The sequence below is a fragment of the Chironomus tepperi genome, unplaced genomic scaffold (assembly GCF_022539635.2).
Source record: "Chironomus tepperi strain 1889 unplaced genomic scaffold, CSIRO-AGI_Ctep_v1 contig_359, whole genome shotgun sequence".
Lineage (NCBI taxonomy): Eukaryota > Metazoa > Arthropoda > Insecta > Diptera > Chironomidae > Chironomus > Chironomus tepperi.
In genome coordinates, this window is record NW_027226481.1 from 1,643,845 (window position 1) to 1,653,072 (window position 9,228).

Consider the following 9,228-nt stretch of genomic DNA (forward strand, 5'->3'; position numbering starts at 1 on the left):
ATCATAGAATTATTAAACTTTCAATTTTCACATCAGCAAGAACAGTCAAAGGTAGTATTCAAAACGTAACAAAGAGTCAGCAGTCCAAATATTTATTGAGGGGTCATTCCATTATTTAAAGAAATCGATATTCGATTCCTCTTCTCTGTATTATTATTTTCAGACAGTTTAATTAAATTTCAATCAAACATTTGCGGCAATAATTAGAGAATAGTTTGGACTAGCTCGATTTTGGTTTTCTAAACACAAATTAGAATATAATGAGAATTTCAACAATCAAATCCTTGTACGCACTACGAAAATTCAAAATTCATCCTCAATTGAACGAAAATGCAGCTAATTGGATGGAATTAATTCCTTTTTTTTTGTTTATTTAACTTGAATTATTTATGTGCTGCTGAAATATTCTTTCAGATAAAATTTAAAGTTTCAGCAGATCCAATTAGTAAAATTTATGTACAAAAATAAAAGTATAGAAAGGATAAGGGGCAAATAAATCAAGTTTTATTATTCCTTCTAAAAAAGGATGATGAGAATTTTTAACGTATTATGATTATGTGAATTAGTGTGCCTTTATAGCCTCTTGGAGACTCTTTTGTGTGAATATATTTTGAAAATAAATATTGGCAATCGTATATCATCACTTTGACACTTTATCATTTATTTTCGTCTCTCATAGTTACTGTGGGATGAGAAATTGTGTGTATCACAGTTTGTGAAGGTTTGGTATGGCTGGATTGAGTTTGACCGAGAAGAAAGCAACTAGAAAAGCTTTGTAGTTCAACATGTTGTTCTCGGTTTTGACCTTTTCTGGATTGAATCTGAATTCTACCCGAATAGCACAAATCGGTTAATTGATCCAAAATTTGGTACCAGACCAACATAGTTCAAGTATGATGTCGAATTGTAACCGAGCTATACGATCCAGCGAATAACATTTGCACCGCAAAAGATGATATATCGATGCCCTAGCTAATACGTTGTGCTATTCGGAAGACATACCCAATTCTTGAATAATTGAAGCTTCTTGAGTGCTCCAAAAGTATCATCATTACAATCCACAAAATTTAAGTCTCAATTACACACTTTAAGAACTCTCTGATCACTTATTATTTTCTCTAAGGTCGTTTCCATACAGATTCTCATTCTAAGATCAATATCTAAGCTATAAATAATAAATGCGCTTTATTACTATAAATATATCCATGAACTTTGTACATCTCGCACGTACGTATCTAAAAGCAATAAAAGAATTCCTTCATTTTTAAACGGGAATCGAGGCATCGAAAAAAGAATTGAATGACAATTAGATACAAGGATGAAGAGGAATTGAAGAAAATTTATTATGCCAAGCATCAAGAATTGTTTATTAATATTTATATATAAATATCTTTACAAAACATTAAATCACGTTGAGATAAAGATAAATACATAAAAATTTATGGAAGAATTGGGAGTGATTCTCGAATTTCTGTTTGTATTAATGAATATGAGTAAGCGAAGATCTGATGATACTGTTAAGCTCTAGCGACCTCTCGAAGGTCATACACGAAACAGCTAAAACGGCCACATGTAGGCTGAATATTTTGTTAAGGTTGAAATGTCGATGACTGGAGAAATTATTGGTAAAATTTTGTTAATAAATTAATTGAGGTCATTGATGTTAATTCTAAGAAGACTTATTTTAATGATTTAGTCACTGAATAATGGCAATGGCAATTAACAACAATCCTCTATATTATTGATATTCTCACTCCAATCTGATTATTCAAACAGCTCACTTCTCGCATCAATTAAATCCACTACATATTAATTAACTTAGCATACATCAATTAAATCAATAAAGCAGCAAATCAAACACAGTTCATCAACCTCAAAAAATAAAACCTGATCAAATTTTCATCTCCAAAAATTCAATACCCAATTCACAGGACGATTGTATGAACAGAATGTAGCCATAAATGATTCATTCCTCAATAACAAAAATGTGTAAAAACCTTTTTTTTGTGTTGCTCATACATGTCAATTAGTCCCTTGTGAGTAATCTAAAGTTTATTTTGCTCTCATCAACGCTTACTTGCCTTCCTTTTTACTTCTTCTCGTGAAATTTAGATGGTTTATTTTAATGCCGCACAACAAATGTCCTCTTCTTCAACATTTTATTTCTATTCTTTGCTTTAATTTTTTTGATCCTCACTTTTTTCTGATAGATGTTTGCACATAATGGATGGAACTAGCGAAAAAAGGTGATGTCATTTATTATAGAGAGAAAGATAAAAATTATTAATTTATAATTCAGAGTTGGATGTTTGCTGGTTGTAGGTTATGAAGTTTAGGGTGAGCTTTTGGTCTATAAATTGCGGACAAGATTCTTCTTTGCCATGATTCATGGATAAGCATGATATCTGAGAGGTTTGATCAATCTGCCAATCTATATTTCAACCTTTATTCTAACCCTGAATCACAAAAATCACACCATATTATTGAAAAGTAATAAAATCAGCTTTTTATATCCCAACCTTTATTAATCGGCCATTAACATGTAAAATATTCCGAAAAATCTTGAAAGAAATATTAGGGAAGTCGCATAAAGAACTACAATTTATTTCATGCCATTTAATGTGTCATTAATTTGAGTTTTTAGGAATAATTTGCTTTGTAAATAATGAATACCTTCAAGGGTTTAAAATAACATAGTTCTAGCTTAATAAAGATGATACATACCATAAATTAAATTATTTTTCGTCAATTTTTATTCACTACTTCATGTCAATTTCAACTGTAATTAAGAGCAGTGAAATGGCTTCGAGCACAATGGCAATTAACGTTACGAATTACACCGGTATATAATATTAAAGAATTGAGATTCTTTGTAGAAAGAATTTGATATTAAAATAGAAAAACAACATTAGGCTAATCGTCGGACGTTCTTTGTTCTTTTGGAGATCAAGAATTGACATAAATGTTTGATTTGTTAAAGAATCGAGCGACAGAAGTTGAAGGCTTAATTGCAGATCCGTTATTTAAATTTTGAATCATTTTAGACAAAATTTGAATTTTTGAAATCCGTTAAAATCAGCATAAAATTTTTCAAAATTGTTAAAATTCGCAAACTAATTTAATTACATTCCATCAACCATCTCTGTACAAAATCAAAAAATTCTAGCTGTTCTTGAGACCTTCTCATTTTCTAAATAGCTGTTTATAATCAGATAAATAACATCGCATTTGGATTTATATAAAGCATGTATATTAGCGTGCATAAAGAGACACTGCCGGTTTAGGAAATAAGAAATTAAAATTCTCACAATTTGTTTGTGTCTCATAAAATAAAAAAAAATACTTTTTAGCCAAAATAGTAACAGGAAAAAGTATCATATAAAAGAATCCATGAAGAAACAACGGGAATGTACGCAAAAATTCTAATTTCATTCAAATGACGTCTACGCTATTTACAATATTCTTAAGGTTCAAAAACAGACGAAATTAATCGTAATGAAGAGAAGTCACGCGTTACCGTTAGAATCTCTTTTTTTATTTTATTATTTCTCCACTTCTCTTTCTTTTGTTTAATCGTTTTGATGGAAAGTCGCATGATGATGAGCATTTGATGGACTTATAAAATGACGTTATCTTATTTCTCTTACTTTTTTTTTTATTTCTAAAGTGTGTATAACTACTTTCATGATGATAATAACACTCAGTCTAATGAATTGTAATGCGATATCAAGTCATTATTTTTCAATTTTTTATTCTTAAAACATTTGAGAAATGATATGCTAGTCATGCCTATTTTTAGATATAGCGTATGAAATTTTTTTATTTTAGATTCTGTTTCTAGCATCATAAAAATAATTAGTTGGAAATTTTAAGTGTTTGAAGAATTGAGACGCACTTCCATAATGTTTGAAATAAGCTCCATTCTGTGAAATTTATAGAATTTTTAACGGTTTTTGAAATTTTGAATAATAACGGTTTTCAAAAATTCAAAAATTTTCAAAAAACAAAAATGTGCTTCTAAATTTCATCGATTTTACGGACATAAATGATAAATTTACGCAATTACATGCAAGCTTGACATAACCATACACGACAAAAAACCTTTGAACTTGAAAAATCTAGCTTTAAAAAGGAACTAATTGAATAATTCATGCAAAATTAGATAAAAAGCTTTTTATACACATCCTGTACGGAGGTAAACACTAAACTAATCAATTTAAGTACTTTTCAATAATTTCAAGGAAGACGAGTGATGAGGTATGATTTCATTAGAATTGACGATTATCCGCACTGCATACGCGAGGCCTTAGTCAAAATGAGTATGCTTTTACACACGAAATTGCACTAAAATTTCATACTAAGCCGTAAATCGGAGATGATGAGTTAAACATTGGAATTTCTATTTATCAAATATAAATATTCATTGAAGTGAAAAAAAATCTTTAAATTAATAAATCATCAAAGCTGAAAATTTGTATATTGCTAAATATTATTTTATTTTTTTTTTGCAAGTAAAGACTATGAGTGATTGAATTTCGGAGGTCGTACTATAGCCTCCAATGGCTGTTATTTTTTTTTGTCAGAAGTACATGCGATCTTCATTGTGGATTCTTTTCTTCTTACAAATACGCTCAAAAAATTTAATTTGATATTGGAATGTTTAAAAGCTTACGAGCCAAACACCTGATGATTGGCGCTTATTGATATGTAGAAGAATATATAAATATATACAGCAATTACGATCTATGAAGATGAGTTTTTTTTTGTGTTGTTACTACATTCCATAGGCAGCAAACAAAACATTATTATGATGTCATTATTTTTGTACTGAAACTTGATTTTGATCTCTTCTGTCATCATCATAGACGCTGCTACTCCACGTTAAATTCGTTATATTGTATAATTTACTATAAAAATCCCTATCGATTAGTCATTACTTGGACAATAAAAAAATAAAATAAAATTGCTTTCGATATCGAGAATGAAACGTGATAATGATAAATGTGTATAGAATTGAAAGGAAAAGAGAAATAAAAATAAAAATTTAAATAGCCGGACAAGATGCCTATCTAAATAAAATTAATTAGAAGAATGTTGGGAATTGCATGCTCATGCTTACATTGTTGCATATAAAAATGCCTTCATTCAATCCTCATATCATGATTATATTCTATTTTCATTCTTGTATAAAAGATTTTACATTAAATTACTTCCACTATTGCTCTTAATAACTCCCGGTTAAATTCCTTACTTAATTGATACATCAAATGGCTTTTATACGCTTAATTACTGTTGGCAACTGTCATAAATTAATTTTGTAAAGATTCATATCCAGCTGTATATTATTATGAGATTTGAAAAACCTGTACCAAGCATGAACATCATCGACTGCATGTCTATTTCAATTACTACATAGTTGCTCTACTGAGAATTCTATAGTCTTCGTGTGCAGGATCAGTTACATCAATTGTGAATCCTAAATCTCTATAAAATCGTAATGACCTTGGATTATTAGTTAATGCTGTCAGTACAATGCATTCCATCTCAAATTCAATTGCCATTTCCTCTATACATCTCATTAAGTGCGTTCCTAATCCTTTGCCTTGATATTCTTCCTTGACTTGAAGCTCATAACTGAAATGATAAATATGTATAAATTCATTGATATATGATGCATTATAAGAAGGATTACATGTAAAGTACTGCTCGTCCATGATCTATTTCGAATTTGAACATTGCAAATCCAGCAAAAAATCCCTCGTCATTTGCAATCAAATAGAATGAATTTTTTGATTTTAAGTAGCTCATCTTTTCTCGTACATTCCATCCTAGACTACAGGATCTGAAGTAATTTCCGACATTGCGTTCAACGAGGCTTAAACACTCATTGACAAATTCCTCAGAAACAAAATCGATTTTTTTAAAACTTATTACAAAGCTTTCTTCATCACTGTGAAAAATGCCCATCTCCGGTTGAATGTCTCTAAATAGATCGCTAAAGGAATTTACAACAACTATTTTGATCAATCTTCTCATTTTGTTAATTAATTTAAAGGATTAATTTATTTTCTTTCTTCGTTCCTTTCGCGTGTTTTTCTCTTTTTCAAAACCATACAAAAGTTTTGAGTAAATTGTAAGGTTTTAACCAAAAAATTTTGAACTTTGAAAATTCAATTTTTTTAACCGCGGTTTTTATTTGCAAAAAATAAATGGAATTGATTTTAAAATAGTTTAGAGGCAATTATAAATCACAAATTGACGACAGAATTAACAAAATTCCACAAAGATAGAACAAATCAAAGGAAAAAAGACACAATAACGCTGCAATTAAGTAAAAATTGAATATTGAAAAAATAACCTAAAAATGGCTAGAAAAAAAGGACCAAGAAAAGTTATCTTTGAGACAGTTTATAATAAAAACACCAAGGATTTAGTTGTAAGTTATGATATACGATTATAATTACAGCATATTTTCAACACACAATTATTACAGCTAGAATGTGTAATCGACTGCGGTCAACATTCCGATGACGGCTTTTTTGCTCAAATGCACAGAGAATTTATTCAAGCTATAGAAAAGAACCTGAGATTAAGAGCAGCTAAAAAAAAGAAAGAAAGTCAACCAAAAAATCCAAATGAACCAGAAAAAATTATCAGTTCCGTTATGTCAAAGGGTGAGCTAATGTTTATGATAAAATACCCAAATAAGGATGACATAGAATTAATTTGTGCAAAGCAAGCAACTCAAAAATATCCAGAACTTGTAACACTTTACTATAAAAGACAACTACAATGGTCTCCAATTCACGGTAAACAAACATATAAAATGGTCGATAGATCCTAAATCAGAATAAATAACAAATCTGAGGAAAAACAGGTAAAACATCCAATTGAATTATTTAATAATATTAGTCAGAAAAGGAATTCAATAAATTAATGTGAATAATCATGGATGACAATGACGATTAGTTGAAAAGTCAGGATTAAAGCAGCAGCAGCATCAGCAAAAAATGTTCATTGAACGATCATCACATTAACATTTCACAATAGATTAGAACTTGACTTCTCTAAGCAAGCATCAACTAGATGAGCAGATATAAATCTTGAATGATAATCCTCACCATAAAAGCCTGTGTGAAATATCACAATACGTCAATCGATTGCATTTACTGCTTGCTTGCTGCTGCTGCCTTTTTTTCTTCTCATTCTATCCATTTAGTTAAGTTTAGTGATATGCAGCAGCTTTGTCATGTTTGTTTGCCATTCATCAACGTGACATATTTGTTGGTCTCGAGAGACATTTTTCACTCGGTATTAACTTGCTGTTTTAGGGTAATGCAATGAACGATTAATGCAATTTTTATTCTTTATTAGGAATGCTTTCAATCAATTTACAAATGCGACAAAAAATTATAGTATAGAACATAGAATGAAATGAATTGCATTGCCCATAATTAGATCCCATTCACTAATTTCTATCCCTTAAATAGAAACAAATGTCAAAATGATTAATTTTTTTGTGCTAGTCTCTGTAATTAATGCATAATCGTGCATTCACTTTGTCGGATGATCCAGTCGTTTGATCTGTTGTGAAGGTTTGATTCTGCATTAAAATTACAAATTTTAGCGGTTTCAAAAAATTCAAACTTCAACGGTTTTCAAAATTTTAAATTTTTTATTCAATTAGTTTGAATTTTAGAAAATCGTTACTTTCCCTGTCCAATATCCAAGTCTTTAATTTTCGAAATCCGCTGTGTCTTTAATAAAATTGCTAGCAATCAATTTGATGCTAACAAGCGCTTTAATCGCAATTCTACATTTAAGCTTAATAATCCTCCATTACAATCTGTTTTTCCTACAAATAATTTAGTGTGAGGAAGCTATTATAGGAGAGCGGAATCGAATAAAATATCAAAAGGTGCACGCAATACACGATAGTGCATAAAATTTGCAATATAATCGAGTCGGCATGACATTCAATAATAGTAATAATAATATTGCAGTCCGTGACATAATGATAATGAATTCGCAGATTTTCAATATTATTTTCTTCTCTCCATCTTTCTCACCATATCTATTTTCTCTTTGTCGCTCTGCTCATCACAATATAAACTTCGCTTATTTGTTGATCCAAACCAATAAATCAATAGATCAAATTGCCTAGTAAATATGCCGCACGTTCAGTTTACATTGCAAATTGAGTGAGATGGAGCGAACAAAAGACCATATTTGTGGCAAAGCTAACTGCAACAGCAGCTTCAACAGTAAAGGAGATACAATGTTTGAGATTATTTGTTGAGTTTGTTTTTTTATAACAACATCATGTTATATGTCTTTTTAAGGCGCATCTTCATCACGATGCCTACTATGCAATTATTATTCTCATTTTGCGGATGGACGATTGTTAATTGTGTACTTGAACCATGACTCGAAATTATTATTGAGAAGTGATAAATTGTTGAAATAAAAAGAAAGGAATAATTGATTTGATGCTGTCATCATTGAGTTATTTGCACAAAATGCATAGGAAATCGTTGTTTGGAAGTCTAATGAATCATGTCCACGAGCAACGAACATAAAAATTACAATCACCAAATCTTGGAATCTCAAAAAGCACGTGTATACATTTTAAAGTGTCAACAACAAAAAAAGTCATTGCTAATTTAGGCCTTTTGTGTGTCAATTGCTTCTTTGAAATAGAATTAAATTGTTCACACAATTCTTTACAATTTGGCTACCAAAACAAACTATTCAGTAGCACTTTTATTAAATTTTCATACATTGTTAAATATTATGACAAATCATATTGCGCATAAAAACTCAAGAGTTGTTGTTTATGAGCTGTGAACGGCGAATAGTTGAGATTTTTGTTATTTTGAGTCGAAAAAGATACCAAAAATTCTTTGAACATAACCTGTAAAATATGGAATTTGATGCTAAATATTCATTTACCTAATCTATAATTAACTTTGTCAATATTTTACTACTAAACTAATGCATCAAAGCAGACTCATAATTGAATTTAATATGTTGACTGAACACTTCAGTAATTTAATTATTAAGCATACACGCTGAATAAATTCTTCAATTCGACACAGCATCAGCATACATAAGAAATCATCACACATTCTATAACGATCAAAAGGAGGCAGTAAATAAAAATCGTTTCGCTTAATTTATAAGGTCGTCAAAATTAATTTACATTAAATTAAATTGTTTATTAATAGT

At 29.8% G+C, this 9,228-nt stretch overlaps 1 long non-coding RNA gene across 1 annotated transcript; it reads left to right on the top strand.

The window, feature by feature from the left end:
- Positions 1–6,191: 6,191 nt before the first annotated feature.
- On the top strand, positions 6,192–6,885 carry LOC139095010 (uncharacterized). The gene is made up of 2 exons (XR_011544824.1): positions 6,192–6,436; positions 6,494–6,885. It is a non-coding gene; the product is annotated as an uncharacterized lncRNA (long non-coding RNA).
- The last annotated feature ends 2,343 nt before the right edge of the window (positions 6,886–9,228 follow it).